General features: G+C 49.2%; 2 long non-coding RNA genes across 3 annotated transcripts; both read right to left on the bottom strand.

The window, feature by feature from the left end:
• Nucleotides 1-3,112: 3,112 nt before the first annotated feature.
• On the bottom strand, nucleotides 3,113-4,618 carry LOC127038828 (uncharacterized). The gene is made up of 3 exons (XR_007770818.1): nucleotides 4,464-4,618; nucleotides 3,948-4,085; nucleotides 3,113-3,648 (listed from the first exon to the last, which is right to left on the bottom strand). It is a non-coding gene; the product is annotated as an uncharacterized LOC127038828 (long non-coding RNA).
• Nucleotides 4,619-6,534: 1,916 nt separating this feature from the next.
• On the bottom strand, nucleotides 6,535-8,581 carry LOC127038827 (uncharacterized). 2 transcript variants are annotated; one of them, XR_007770817.1, is made up of 3 exons: nucleotides 8,508-8,581; nucleotides 7,168-7,294; nucleotides 6,535-6,864 (listed from the first exon to the last, which is right to left on the bottom strand). It is a non-coding gene; the product is annotated as an uncharacterized LOC127038827 (long non-coding RNA). The 2 variants fall into 2 exon arrangements; XR_007770816.1 differs by having other exon boundaries at nucleotides 8,466-8,558.
• Between the last annotated feature and the right edge of the window lie 4,378 nt (nucleotides 8,582-12,959).

Raw genomic sequence — 12,959 nt, forward strand, 5'->3', positions numbered from 1 at the left:
CTTTGGCTGTCCTCGGTTGTAGGATTTATGGTCTGGGTGCCCCCTGGGGTAATCGTTCCCCTTGACAGTAGCTTTCTTGCTTTCTGCTAGTTCCATCCATTTGGCTCCAATCTCCCCCGCCTCAGCGATATCTTTGGGATTTCCATCTTGTATGTACCGTGTGATGTCTTCAGGAACACCATCCAAGAACTGCTCCATTTGTATGAGGAGGTGCAGTTCTTCCAAGGTTTGAATGTTGTTTCCTGTTATCCAGGCCTCATAGTTTTTTGCAATGTAGTAGGCGTGTTTGGGAAATGACACCTCTGGTTTCCACTTTTGGGTTCTGAAGCGCCGACGGGCATGATCTGGGGTTATCCCCATCCTGTATCTGGCCTTGGTTTGAAAAAGTTTATAGTCATTCATTTGCTGCTTAGGCATTTCAGCTGCCACCTCTGCTAAAGGTCCACTGAGCTGTGACCTCAATTCTACCATGTACTGGTCTTCGGGGATGTTGTACCCAAGACAGGCTCTTTCAAAATTTTCCAAGAAGGCCTCAGTGTCATCCCCTGCCTTGTAGGTGGGAAATTTCCTGTGCTGTGGAGCAATATTTGGCGTCGGGTTGTTAGGGTTGGCTGGCACAGGCAGCCCAGCTTTTGCCAACTCCAGTTCATGTTTTCTCTGTTTTTCCTTCTCTTCATTCTCTTTTTGTTGTTTTTCCATTTCTTGGCGGTGGGCCAACTCTTCTTCTTCTTGTTTCCTTCGGTGGGCGAACTCTTCTTCTTCTAGTTTTCTTTTGTGTGCTGCCTGTTTGATTTGTTCTTCTCTTTCTTTCATCTCCATCTCTTTTTGTTTTATTTCCAGTTGTCGCCTGTGTTCAGCTTCTTTGATTTGCTCTTCGGCCTCAATTTTTGCCTTAGAAGTCATGATTCCTGTTTTCTTGTGTTGGGGTGCCCTCCGGTGTTTATCTTCTGCACTGCAGGCTCTGTTGCCTCCTGAAGTCTGCCTAGCAACAGTGCCTTTAGCTAATCTTCAATGTTAAGTAAACCTGAAAAACCACTTTATTTGCATGCCTATAGTGCTGGAACTTGCCTCCTAATGGGAGGGCTATTGCATGACAAAAGACCCTTAACAGTCTGGTAATGGCTTCTTGCTTAACATGCAAGCCACAAACTGCCAGAGAGAGCAGAAAAAAAAATTCTCTCTGGTTCCCTTTTAAAACCAACTGTTTCTCTCTGCTAAAAAGCCCTTAGCAGAGAAAAGAAAAATATAATATTCCTACTGGCTTCTGGATTCTGTCTAGATCCCACCCGCTGCTACACCATATCATAACCTTAGTCCCAGATTTGGACCTTAGCGTCCAAAATATGGGGGTTAGTATGAAAACCTCCAAGCTTAGTTACTAGCTTGGACCTGGTACCTGCTGCCACCACCCAAAAAATTAGAGTGTTTTGGGGCACTCTGGTCCCCCTGAAAAACCTTCCCTGGGACCCCAAGACCCAAATCCCTTGAGTCTCACAACAAAGGGAAATAATCCTTTTTCCCTTCCCCCCTCCAGGTGCTCCTGAAGAGATACACAGACACAAGCTCTGTGAAACTACACAGAGGGACTCCTCCTCTCTGTTTCCAGTCCTGGAAACAAAAAGTACTTTCCTATTCCCCCAGAGGGAATGCAAAATCAGGCTAGCAATCCAACACACAGATCTCCCCTTGATTTCTTCCTCCCACCAGTTCCCTGGTGAGTACAGACTCAATTTCCCTGAAGTAAAGAAAAACTTCAACAGGTCTTAAAAGAAAGCTTTATATAAAAAGAAAGAAAAATACATACAAATGGGCTCTCTGTATTAAGATGATACAACACAGGGTCAATTGCTTAAAAGAATATTGAATAAACAGCCTTATTCAAAAAGAATACAAATCAAAGCACTCCAGCACTTATATTCATGCAAATACCAAAGAAAAGAAACCATATAACTTACTATCTGATCTCTTTGTCCTTACACTTAGAAACAGAAGACTAGAAAGTAGAAACTACTTCTCCAAAGCTCAGAGAAAGCAGGCAGACAGACAAAGACTCAGACACACAATTCCCTCCACCCAGAGTTGAAAAAATCCGGTTTCCTGATTGGTCCTCTGGTCAGGTGCTTCAGGTGAAAGAGACATTAACCCTTAGCTATCTGTTTATGACAGACCTCTTTTAGGTCAACGCACACACACACACAAACACACTTGCGCCTCTGCATCTTATTTATATGGTATTTGCTGGCCATGTTTCAAAACACATCAACCAATGAAGGCGGTCAAATGTTTCAGTGTGGTATGTGCAGTTGTCTTGATCTTATGAACTGTGCACCTGTGCTCAGGTCATCTCTTTTCTATGGGGCTGATAGTGTTTAATTTTCTAGACTCAAAAATGCTCAAATGAGATTAAAGAGGTATTTGGTTGCAGAGCGTAGTAACCACAAGTCTGTATCTACCTTTACAGAGTTTCCTTTTTACTCTACAAAGCTTCCTAGTTAGATTACGCTTATTTTTGCAGGATTCATCTGTACTCGCTTCATACAATTTCTGGAAGGTTGAGGCCTAACAAATATTTATGCACATTAATCACAGTTATCATCAGAGTGGGAAACATTCTATTCACTTCTCCCACGTGGCAGTACTCCGCCCCAAACCCTCCCCCCCATTACGCCTTTAGCACAACAACTAAAAAGCACCCCTTCCAACGGCACCCGAAATAATCACTCTGCACAGCAGACTCTGGCCCCTCCCCAGCGTAATCTGACAGAGCCCCGCACTCAACGAGGAAGCACAAGGCCTGAGAAGAGTACTACAGCGAGCACAGATGAGGAATTCAGACCACTGACTGCTTACTCACAGCCAGTTGTGCGGGAGTCAGAAAGCTGAGGATTGTTCATGTCCACTTCTGCCACTTTCTCCTCAGTCTAGGACTCCTGGAAAATTGCTTTGGAAGAGCAGCTGCAAAAGCCAAGCATGAGCCATCACTACACAAAGCTCTACTGGTGCTTCGAATCTTGCCCTCAGCCTGGCATCCCTCTCCAACCCAATCTATCTCAGCCCCACTCCATCAACAGAGACAGAGTTAACACCAACAGCCACTGCTATGCATGATTTTCGTCAGCTCCCGCTACTCCATGGATCCCGAGACCTAGCCTGTAGGGATACACACCTAGCACGCCTGCCCATGTCTTAGGAAGTGAGACGGCACGAGGAGAGGAGAGGGAAGAGAGTGAGAAAGTTGGCCAACACACTAGAGAAGAGAGAGAGAAATGGGAGGAAAGCAAGCAACTCACCACCTGAGTCGTCATCCTGGATCCAACCTCCCCCTGTGCAGGAGACACTGTTCCTGACCAGAAAAATGAGCAACCTCTGAAAACAGGGACCTTTTCTCCCTCGTGACCACAGCTAGTCAGGAACCTTTTCATACAAACCCAGCCTTACCGTACTGGGCTTCCCTACCTGGACTCGGGTTGGGCGTGAGCAGAGCCCTCCCCAAACCAGACACTTATCTCACTGACAGCAGCGTCTCCTCGGCTTCCAGATGGACAGCTTTTGCGTGGCATCAACAATGGTCAGAGTTTCGACGCTCTTGCTCGCTTTCCATCGCATCAGGGCAGTAGACTTTGATGCGCGACTTCGTTTTCCTTGGTACTAAATGCAGCAGACGGGGGAAAAACAAAAACAAATTAGCATCTCTGTCTGCAATGTCACCCAGCCTCTTCGTTTCACATCTCCCATATCCCACCACTCAGCCCTCAACCCATCTCCCATTACTATGTTACAACTGCAACAAGAAGGCACCCATTGTAACAGCACCCAAAATACTCACTTTCCTCAGAGACTCTTGTGCCTTCCCCAGCCTTAATCCCGGAGCCTCGTACCCAACAAGGAAGGACATGGCCTGTGAAGAAAACTACAGCGACTACAGATGAGGAATTCAAAGCACTGACCTCTTACTCATAGCCCGTGATGCAGAAAGCAGAAACATGAGGACTATTCGTGTCTCCTTAGAAGGATGTCCTGGCTGCTCAGGTCCACTTCTGCCATATTCTTGTCCAGCTAGGGCTCCTGGACGATTCCTCTGCAAACTAATAAAGCCAAGCAAGAACGATCACTACACAGAGATCTACCGGTGCATTGAATCTTGCCCTCATCCCAGCCTCCCGCTCCAGTCCCATCTACATTAGCCCCACTCGATGAATGGAGACCGAATAAACACAGACAGTCACAGCTCCACTTTAGCATCCGCTGCCCCGCATGCTTTTCATCCGCTCCTACCTCTCCATGGCTCCCGAGATCTGGCCTCTGGGGATGCAAACCTAGCATGCCTGCCCGTGTCTTACAAAGGGAGACAGCACAAGGAAAGGCAAGGACAGACACAGAGAGATAGAGGGTGTGTGTTGGCCAACGTACTAGAGAAGAGAAGAGAGAGAGAGAAAAAGGAGGGAGGAAGGCAAGCAACTCACCACCTGGAGTCATCCTCCTAGATGCAACCTTCTGCTGTGGAGGACACACTGCTCTGGGCCAGAGAAATGAGCAGCCCCTGAAAACGGGGACCTTGTCTCTCTCGTAAGCACAGCTGGTCAGGAAGCATTTCTTACAAACCCAACCCCAGCCAATGGGGTGGCCCTAGCAGGACCGAGGTGGGCCACAAGCACAGCGATCACAAAACAAGACACTATCATAAACAGATAGCTAAGGGTTAATGTTCTTTTACCTGTAAAGGGTTAACAAAGGGAACCAAACACCTGACCAGAGGACCAATCAGGAAACAAGACTTTTTCAAATCTGGGTGGAGGGAAGTTTTGGGTGTGAGTCCTTTGTTCTTGGTTTGTTCTCTTTCTGGGCTCTGAGAGTGATCTTTCTATCTCCAGGCTTTCTAATCTTCTGTTTCCAAGTTGTAAGTACAAAGATAGTAAGACAATAGGTTTATATTGTTTTTTTGCATTTACATGTGTGTAGTTGCTGGAATGTGTTAAATTGTATTCTGTTTGGATAAGGCTTTTTATTCATTTTTTTCTTTTAAGCAATTGATCCTGTATATTGTCACCTTGATACAGATACCATTTTATGTCTTTTTCTTCCTTTTTATATAAAGCTTTCTTTTTAAGACCTGTGGATTTTTTTTTTAGTGGGGGCTCAAGGGGATTGTGTCTGCAGCTCACCAGGGAATTGGTGGGAGGAAGAAGACAGGGGGGAAGAGAGAATCTCTTCGTGTTAGATTTACTAAGCCTGACTTTGCATACCCTCTCGGTGAGGGGAGAGAGAGATTGATCTCTCGGTACTTGTGTTTCAAGGACTTGAAGCAGGGAATTCCTAGAGTACCCAGGGCGGGGAAATCTGGGAGGAGGTAAAGAGGGGGAAGGGAAGTGGGTTATTTCCCTTTGTGGTGAGACTCAGGGCATCTGAGTCTTGGGGGTTCCCCAGGGAAGGTTTTGGGAAGACCAGAGTGAGCCAGACACTGGAATTCTGGCTGGTGGCAGCGATATCAGATCCAAGCTGGTAATTAAGTTTGGAGGTTTCATGCTAGCTTCTCATGTTCTGAACTCTAAGGTTCAGATCTGAGTAGGAGAGTTATGACAGACACTTATCTCATTGAGAGTGGCATCTGCTCAGATCTTGCCTGGCATCAACAGTGGTCACAGGCTCGCTGCTCTCACTCACTTTACATTGCACGAGGGCAGTAGACTCTGACACTTGACTTCTTTCTCCTTGGTACTAAACCCGGCACAAGCGGGGAAAAAACAAGCATGTTATCATCTCAGTAGGCAACGTCTCATAGGCTCTTCTTTTTGTCTCACCCACATGACCGAGCTCCGCCCTCAACCCTCCCCATCACACCTTTAGCATTACAACCAAAAAGCACCCCTTGCAACAGCACCCAAAATAATCACTCTGCACAGCAGACTCTGGCCCCTCCCCAGACGTAATCTCACAGAGTCCTGCACCCAACGAAGAAGCACAAGGCCTGTGAAGAGTACTACAGTGAGTGCAGATGAGGAATTCAGACCACTGACTGCTTACTCACAGCCAGTTATGCGGGAGTAAGAAAGCTGAGAACTGTTCATGTGTCCTTAGAAGGATGTCTAGTCTGTTCATGTCCACTTCTGCCACTTTCTCCTTGGTCTAGGGCTCTTGGAAGATTCCCCTGGAAGCACAGCTGCAAACCCAAGCATGAGCCATCACTACACAAAGCTCTATTGGTGCTTCGAATCTTGGTGCCCTCATCCCAGCCTCCCTTTCCAATCCCATCTACCTCGGCCCCACTCCATCAACAGAGACCGAGTTAACACCAACAGCCACTGCTATGCATGATTATTGTCAGCTTCTTCTTCTCCATGGATCCCGAGACCTAGCCTGTAGGAATGCACACCTAGCACACCTGCCCGTGTCTTACAAAGGGAAACGGCATGAGAAGAGGAGAGGGAAGAGAGTGAGAAAGTTGGCCAACACACTGCGGGGGGGCGGGGAGAGAAAGAGAGAGAGGTGTGAGGAAGGAAAGCAATTCACTACCTGGAGTCATCCTCCTAGATGCAACCTTCTGCTGTGGAGGACACACCGCTCCTGGCAAGAGAAATGAGCAGCCCCTGAAAATGGGGATCTTGTCTCTCTCGTAAGCACAGCTGGTCAGGAAGCATTTCTCACAAACCCAGCCCCAGCCAATGGGGTGGCCCTATCTGGAGCCAGGCGGGTCATGAGCAGAGCCCTCTCGAAACCACACTTATCTCACTGACAGTAGCAACTGCTCCACTGCCAACCGGACGGCTCTTCACTTGCATCAACAATGCTTGCGGGCTCACTGCTCTCACTCGCTTTCCATCCAATGAGGAGAGTAAACTCTGATGTTTGATTTCTTTTCCCTTGGTACTAAACCCGGCACAAGGAGGAAAAACAAAGAAAGTTATCTCAGTGGACAACTTCGCTTAGGCTATTCTTTTCACCCCTCCCACACAGCAGGGTTCAGCCCCGAACCTTCCCCCCCCCACATTTGCCCTTGAGCACTACAACTAAAAAGCACTCCTTGCAACTGCACCCAAAATAATCACTCTGTACAGCAGACTCTGGCCCCACCCCAGCCGTAATCTAACAGAGCCCCGCACCTGAGGAAGCACATGGCCTTTGAAGAGTACCACAGTGAGCATAGATGAGGAATTGAAAGCACTGACTCACAGCCAGTGATGCAGAAGGCAGAAACATGAGGACTGTTTATGTATCCTTAGAAGGATGTCCAGGCTGCTCAGGTCCATTTCTGCCATATTCTTATCTGGCTAGAGCTCCTGGACGATTCCTCTGCAAACTAATAAAGCCAAACAAGAACTATCACTATACAGAGCTCTATTGGTGCCTTTAATCTTGCCCTCATTCCTGCCTCCCTCTGCAGTCCCACTCGATGAACAGAGACTTATCCCAGTCACCACTCCACTTTACCATCCACTACTCCGCATGTTTTTTGTCCACTCCTACTTCTCCGTAGCTCCCGAGACCTGGCCTGTGGGGATGTACACCTAGCATCCCTGCCCATGTCCTATGAAGGGTTTGTGTTGTGGAGGAAGGAGAGAGAAGGGCTGAGGGGCCCCATGGATGGAGGGAGAGAGTGGGGGGTAGGGTAGGGATAGGGATGCATGTTGGAGAAAGGACAAAAGGGCACTGGGGGCCCACAGATCTAGGGACAGAGTGGGGTGCAAGTTGTGTTGGGCTGGGAGTGTTGGGAGGGAGGCATGGATAGAGGCACAGGTTGTTGTGAGCTTGGAGGATGTTGGAGATAGACTGTGGCTATGGAGTCCCATGAGTGGAGGAATGAACTGAGGGATACAGGGCTTGTGGGTTGGGGAAGGTTGTTGCAGGCTGGAGGGTGTTGGTAAGAGATGGGGGCTGAGGGGTTGCTATGGGAAGAGGCATGGATGGAGGAAAGGTAGGGATGGGGTGCAAGTTGGGGTGGCCTGGGAGGTGCTGGAGGGACAAGAAAGGAGGATTGAGGAGCCCAAAGGATGGAGAAATAGACGGGGGCGGGTTGGTTTGGGCTAAAAGAATGGGGGTGCGGGTTGGAGAAGGTTGTAGGTGTGGGGGGGGTTTGGGGACTGGGGATGCGGGTTGGGGAAGGTTGGGTGTGGGGGGGGACAAGGAAGGTTGTGGTGGGCTCGGTGTATGTGGGGGGCAGTTGGGGAACGTCGCGGCGCCCTCGGGGCGGGCTGCGGAAGGCTGTGGGGCGGCCCGGGGAAGGTCACAGCACACTGGGGGGACGGGGGCGCGTGGTGGGTTGGGGGTCGAGGTGTGGGGGGTTGGGGAAGGTCGCGTCGGCTGGGGGTGCAGGGGAACGTGGGTGCGTGCGGGCTGGGAGATGCGGGGGGACGGGGGTGGCCCATGGCAGCTGGGCGTGCCGGTACCAAACACGCCCGAGGCGGCAACACTTTGAAAACTACAACTCCCAGCATGCAACTGGCACAGAACAAAACTAGTTCCCTGGTTACCGCGGTTGGCGTCCAAACCGGTTATATCACTTCCTCTCCCACCTTCCGTTTCCGGCCCCGCTCCGCAAACAGACGCTGTACTGCCAAAAGCACCGCCCACCCAAACCAAAGGCGCCAGCACCAGACCCCACCTCTCCCACGGTGCCGCTGGATCCGCGGTGGCTGATGGGAGTTGTAGGCCGGGGCACACAACAACTCCCAGAAACTTCTGCTTCCTTCCTTCCCTCCGCCCCCCCCCCCCCCCCCAGCAGGGCGTAGCTGGGCACATGGCAATAATGGGGGCTGGGAGTCGAGGGTCGGGGGGGGGTCATACAGGGGTGGGTCTTCAGGAAGATTGAGGCTGAGAGGAATTGGCGGGGGGAAAGTGGGAGATGGGGGCTAAGCGGAGGTATTCCAGGCTTCTGGCAATTTTGAGGTGTCAGGTTGTGGCTAGGCCCATCTGAGTTGAAGTGGGGACAGCTTGTCTGAGGACCCGCTCAGGGGACATGGGAATGGGCAGGAGCAGGAGGGATGCAAGGGATAGGGGAGAGTAGATGATTTTGCCTGAGGAGGATTGGGGTGCAGGTGTCCCAGCACTAGAAGGGACCTCGAGAGGTCATCGAGTCCAGTCCCCTACCCTCATGACAGGACCAAATACTGTCTAGACCAGCGGTCAGCAACCTTTCAGAAGTGGTGTGCCGAGTCTTCATTTATTTGCTCTAATTTTAGGTTTTGCATCCCAGTAATACATGATAACATTTTTAGAAGGTCTCATTCTATAAGTTTATAATATATAACTGAACTATTGTTGTATATAAAGTAAATAAGGTTTTTAAAATGTTTAAAATGTTTAAGAAGCTTCATTTAAAATTAAATTAAAATGCAGAGCCCCCCGGATTGGTGGCCAGGACCTAGGCAGTGTGAGTGCCACTGAAAATCAGTTCACGTGCTGCCTTCGGCACCTGTGCCGTAGGTTGCCTGCCCCTGGTCTAGACCATCCCTGATAGACATTTATCTAACCTACTCTTAAATAGTTCCAGAGATGGAGATTCCACAACCTCCCTAGGCAGTTTATTCCAATGTTTAACCACCCTGACAGTTAGGAACTTTTTCCTAATGCCCGCCATTTATGGGCACTGGTCCTTTGTTCTGCAACACTCTCACCCCTTAGATACCTAAGAAATGCATAAGGGAAACTGAGGCACAAACCAAGAAGTCAGAGGAAACATTAAGAACTGTCCGACCTTGTCACACCAGGTAATGAACAAATCATTTCCCTCATCAAGGGACAGTGACACTGTGTGGACACTCGGGTTAATGCACAGAGCATTTCCCTCATGTAGCAACAGTGACAATGGGTGGCCACATGGGGTAATGCACATAGTATTTCTCTCATGAAGCAACAGTGACACTGGGTGGCAACACAGGGTAAGGCACAGAGGATTTCCTTCATGAAGCAACAGTGACACTGGGTAGTCATGCAGCATAATGTAGAGAGTATTACTTTAAGGAGCAACAGTGACACTGTGTGGCCATTAGGGCTAAGGCACAGAGCATTTCCTACATGGAGCAACAGTGACACCGTGTGGCCATGGCAGGTAATGCACAGAGCATATCCCTCATGGAGTAATAGTGACACTAGGTGGCCACGTGCGGAAATGAACAGAGCATTTCCTTCATGGAAAAACAGTGACACCATGTGACCACGCCATGTAATGCACAGAGCATTTCCCTCATGGAGCAACAGTGACACTGTATGTCCATGAGGGGTAATGCACAGAGCATTTTTCTTATAGAGCAACAGTGACACTGGGTTGCATGCGCAGTAATGCAGAGAGCATTTCCTTCATGGAGAAACAGTGACATTGTGTGGCCATGCCAGAAATGCAGAGAGCATTTCCTTCATGAAGCAACAGTGACACTGTGTGGCCACACGGGGTAAAGCACAGACGATTTCATTCATGGAGCAACAGTGACACTGGGTGGCCACGCGGGGAAATGCACAGAGCATTTCCTTCATTGAACAAAGGTGACATTGTGTGGCCACACCAGGTAATGCACACAGCATTTTCCTCATGGAGCAACAGTGAATCTCTGTGACCACATGGGGTAATGCACAGAGCATTTCCCTCATGGATCAACAGTGACACAGAGTGGCCACACGTGGTAATAAACAGAGCATTTCCTACTCGGAGCAACAGTGACACTGGGTGCCCACGCGGGGCAATACACAGAGCATTTCCTTTATGGAGTAATAGTGACACCGTGTGGCCACTTGAGGTAATGCACAGAGCATTCTCTCATGAAGCAACAGTGACACTGGGTGGCAACGCAGGGTAATGCACAGAGGATTTCCTTCATGGACCAGCAGTGACACTGTGTGGCCACACAGGGTAATGAAAAGAGCATTTCCTTCATGGAGAAACAGTGATACCATGTGGCCATGCTGCATAATGCAGAGAGTATTTCTTTAAGGAGCAACAGTGACACTGTGTGGCCATTAGGCCTAATGAACTGAGCATTTCCCTCATGGAGTAATAGTGACACTGTGTGGCCACTTGGGGTGATGTACAGAGGATTTCATTCATGGAGCAATAGTGACACTTGGTGGCCATGCGCAGTAATGCAGAGAGCATTTCCTTCATGGAGCAACAGTGACATTTGGTGGCCATGTGTGGTAATGCAGTGAGCATTTCCCTCATGGAGAACAGTAACACTATGCAGCCAGCTGGGGAAATACACAGGGTATTTTCCTCATGGAGCAACAGTGACACTGGGTGGCCATGTAGGGTAATGCACAGAGCATTTCATTCACTAAACAACAGTGACACTGTGTGGCCATGCAAGGTAAGGCAGAGAGCGTTTTCCTCATGGAGCAACAGTGACTCTGTGTGGCCACATGGGGTAATGCACAGAACATGTTCTTCACGGCGCAACAGTGACACGGAGTGGCCACGTGACATAATAAACAGAGCATGCCCTTTACGGAGCAACAGTGACACTGGGTAGAAACATGGGGTAATGAACAGAGCATTTCCTTCATGGAGCAACAGTGACACTGTGTGGCCACGCCGGGTAATGCACACAGCATTTCCTTCATGGAGTAATAGTGACACGGTGCGACCGCTTGGGGTAATGCACAGAGAATTTCTCCCATGAAGCAACAGTGACACTGGGTGCAATGCAGGGTGATGCACAGTGGATTTTCTTCATGGAGGAACAGTGACACTGGGTGGCCACATGGGGTAATGCACACAGGATTTCCTCCATGGATCAACAGTGACACTAGGTGGCTACGCAGCATAATGCACAGAGCACTTCCTTCATGGAGAAACAGAGATACTGTGTGGCTAGGCAGTATAATGCAGAGAGTATTTCTTTAAGGAGCAACAGTGACACGGTGCGACCATTTGGGGTAATGCACAGAGAATTTCTCTCATGAAGCAACAGTGACACTGGGTGCAATGCAAGGTAATGCACAGAGGATTTCCTTCATGGAGCAGCAGTGAAACTGGGTGGCCATGCGGGGTAATGCACAGAGCATTTCCCTCAGGGAGTAATAGTGACACTGGGTGGCCACATGGAGAAATGCACAGATTTCCTTCATGAAGCAACAGTGACACTGTGTTGCCACAAGGGGTAATGCACAGAGCAACAGTGACAGTGGTTGGCCATGTAGGGTAATGCACATAGAATTTCCTTCATGGAGCAACAGTGACACTGGGTGGACATGTGTGGTAATGCAGACAGCATTTCCCTCATGGATCAACAGAGACACTGGATGGCCACGTGGAGAAAGGCACAGAGCATTTCCTTCATGGAGCAACAGTGATGCTGGGTGGCCACATCGGGTAATGCACAGAGCATTTCCCTCGTGACACAACAGTGAAACATAGTGGTTACACGGTGTAATGCACAGAGGATTTCCTTCGTGGAGCAACAGTGGCACTGTGTGGCCACACAGGGTAATACACAGAGAATTTCCTGCATGGAGTAATAGTGACACTGTGTGGCCACACGGGGTAATGCAGAGAGCATTTCCCTCATGGAGCAACAGTGACACTGGGTGGCCACGTAAGGTAATGCACAGAGCATTTAATTCACTAAACAACAGTGACACTGTGTGACCATGCAAGGTAATGCAGAGAGCGTTTTCCTCATGGAGCAACAGTGACTCTGTGTGGCCACATGGGGAAATGCACAGAGCATTTCCCTCATGGAGCAACAGTGACACGGAGTGGCCACGCGAGATAATAAAAAAAGCATGTCCTTCACGGCGTAACAGTGAAACTGGGTGGAAGCATGGGGTAATAAACAGAGCATTTCCTTCAGGGAGCAACAGTGACACTGTGTGGCCACTTTGGCTAATGCACAGAGCATTTCCCTTATGGAGCAACAGTGACACTGAGTGGTATTGCAGGATAATGCACAGAGGATTTCCTTCATGGATCAGCAGTGACACTATGTGGCCACGCAGGGTAATGCAAAGAGCATTTTCTTCATGGAGCAACAGTG

Source organism: Gopherus flavomarginatus, chromosome 21, assembly GCF_025201925.1.
Source record: "Gopherus flavomarginatus isolate rGopFla2 chromosome 21, rGopFla2.mat.asm, whole genome shotgun sequence".
Taxonomy (NCBI): domain Eukaryota; kingdom Metazoa; phylum Chordata; order Testudines; family Testudinidae; genus Gopherus; species Gopherus flavomarginatus.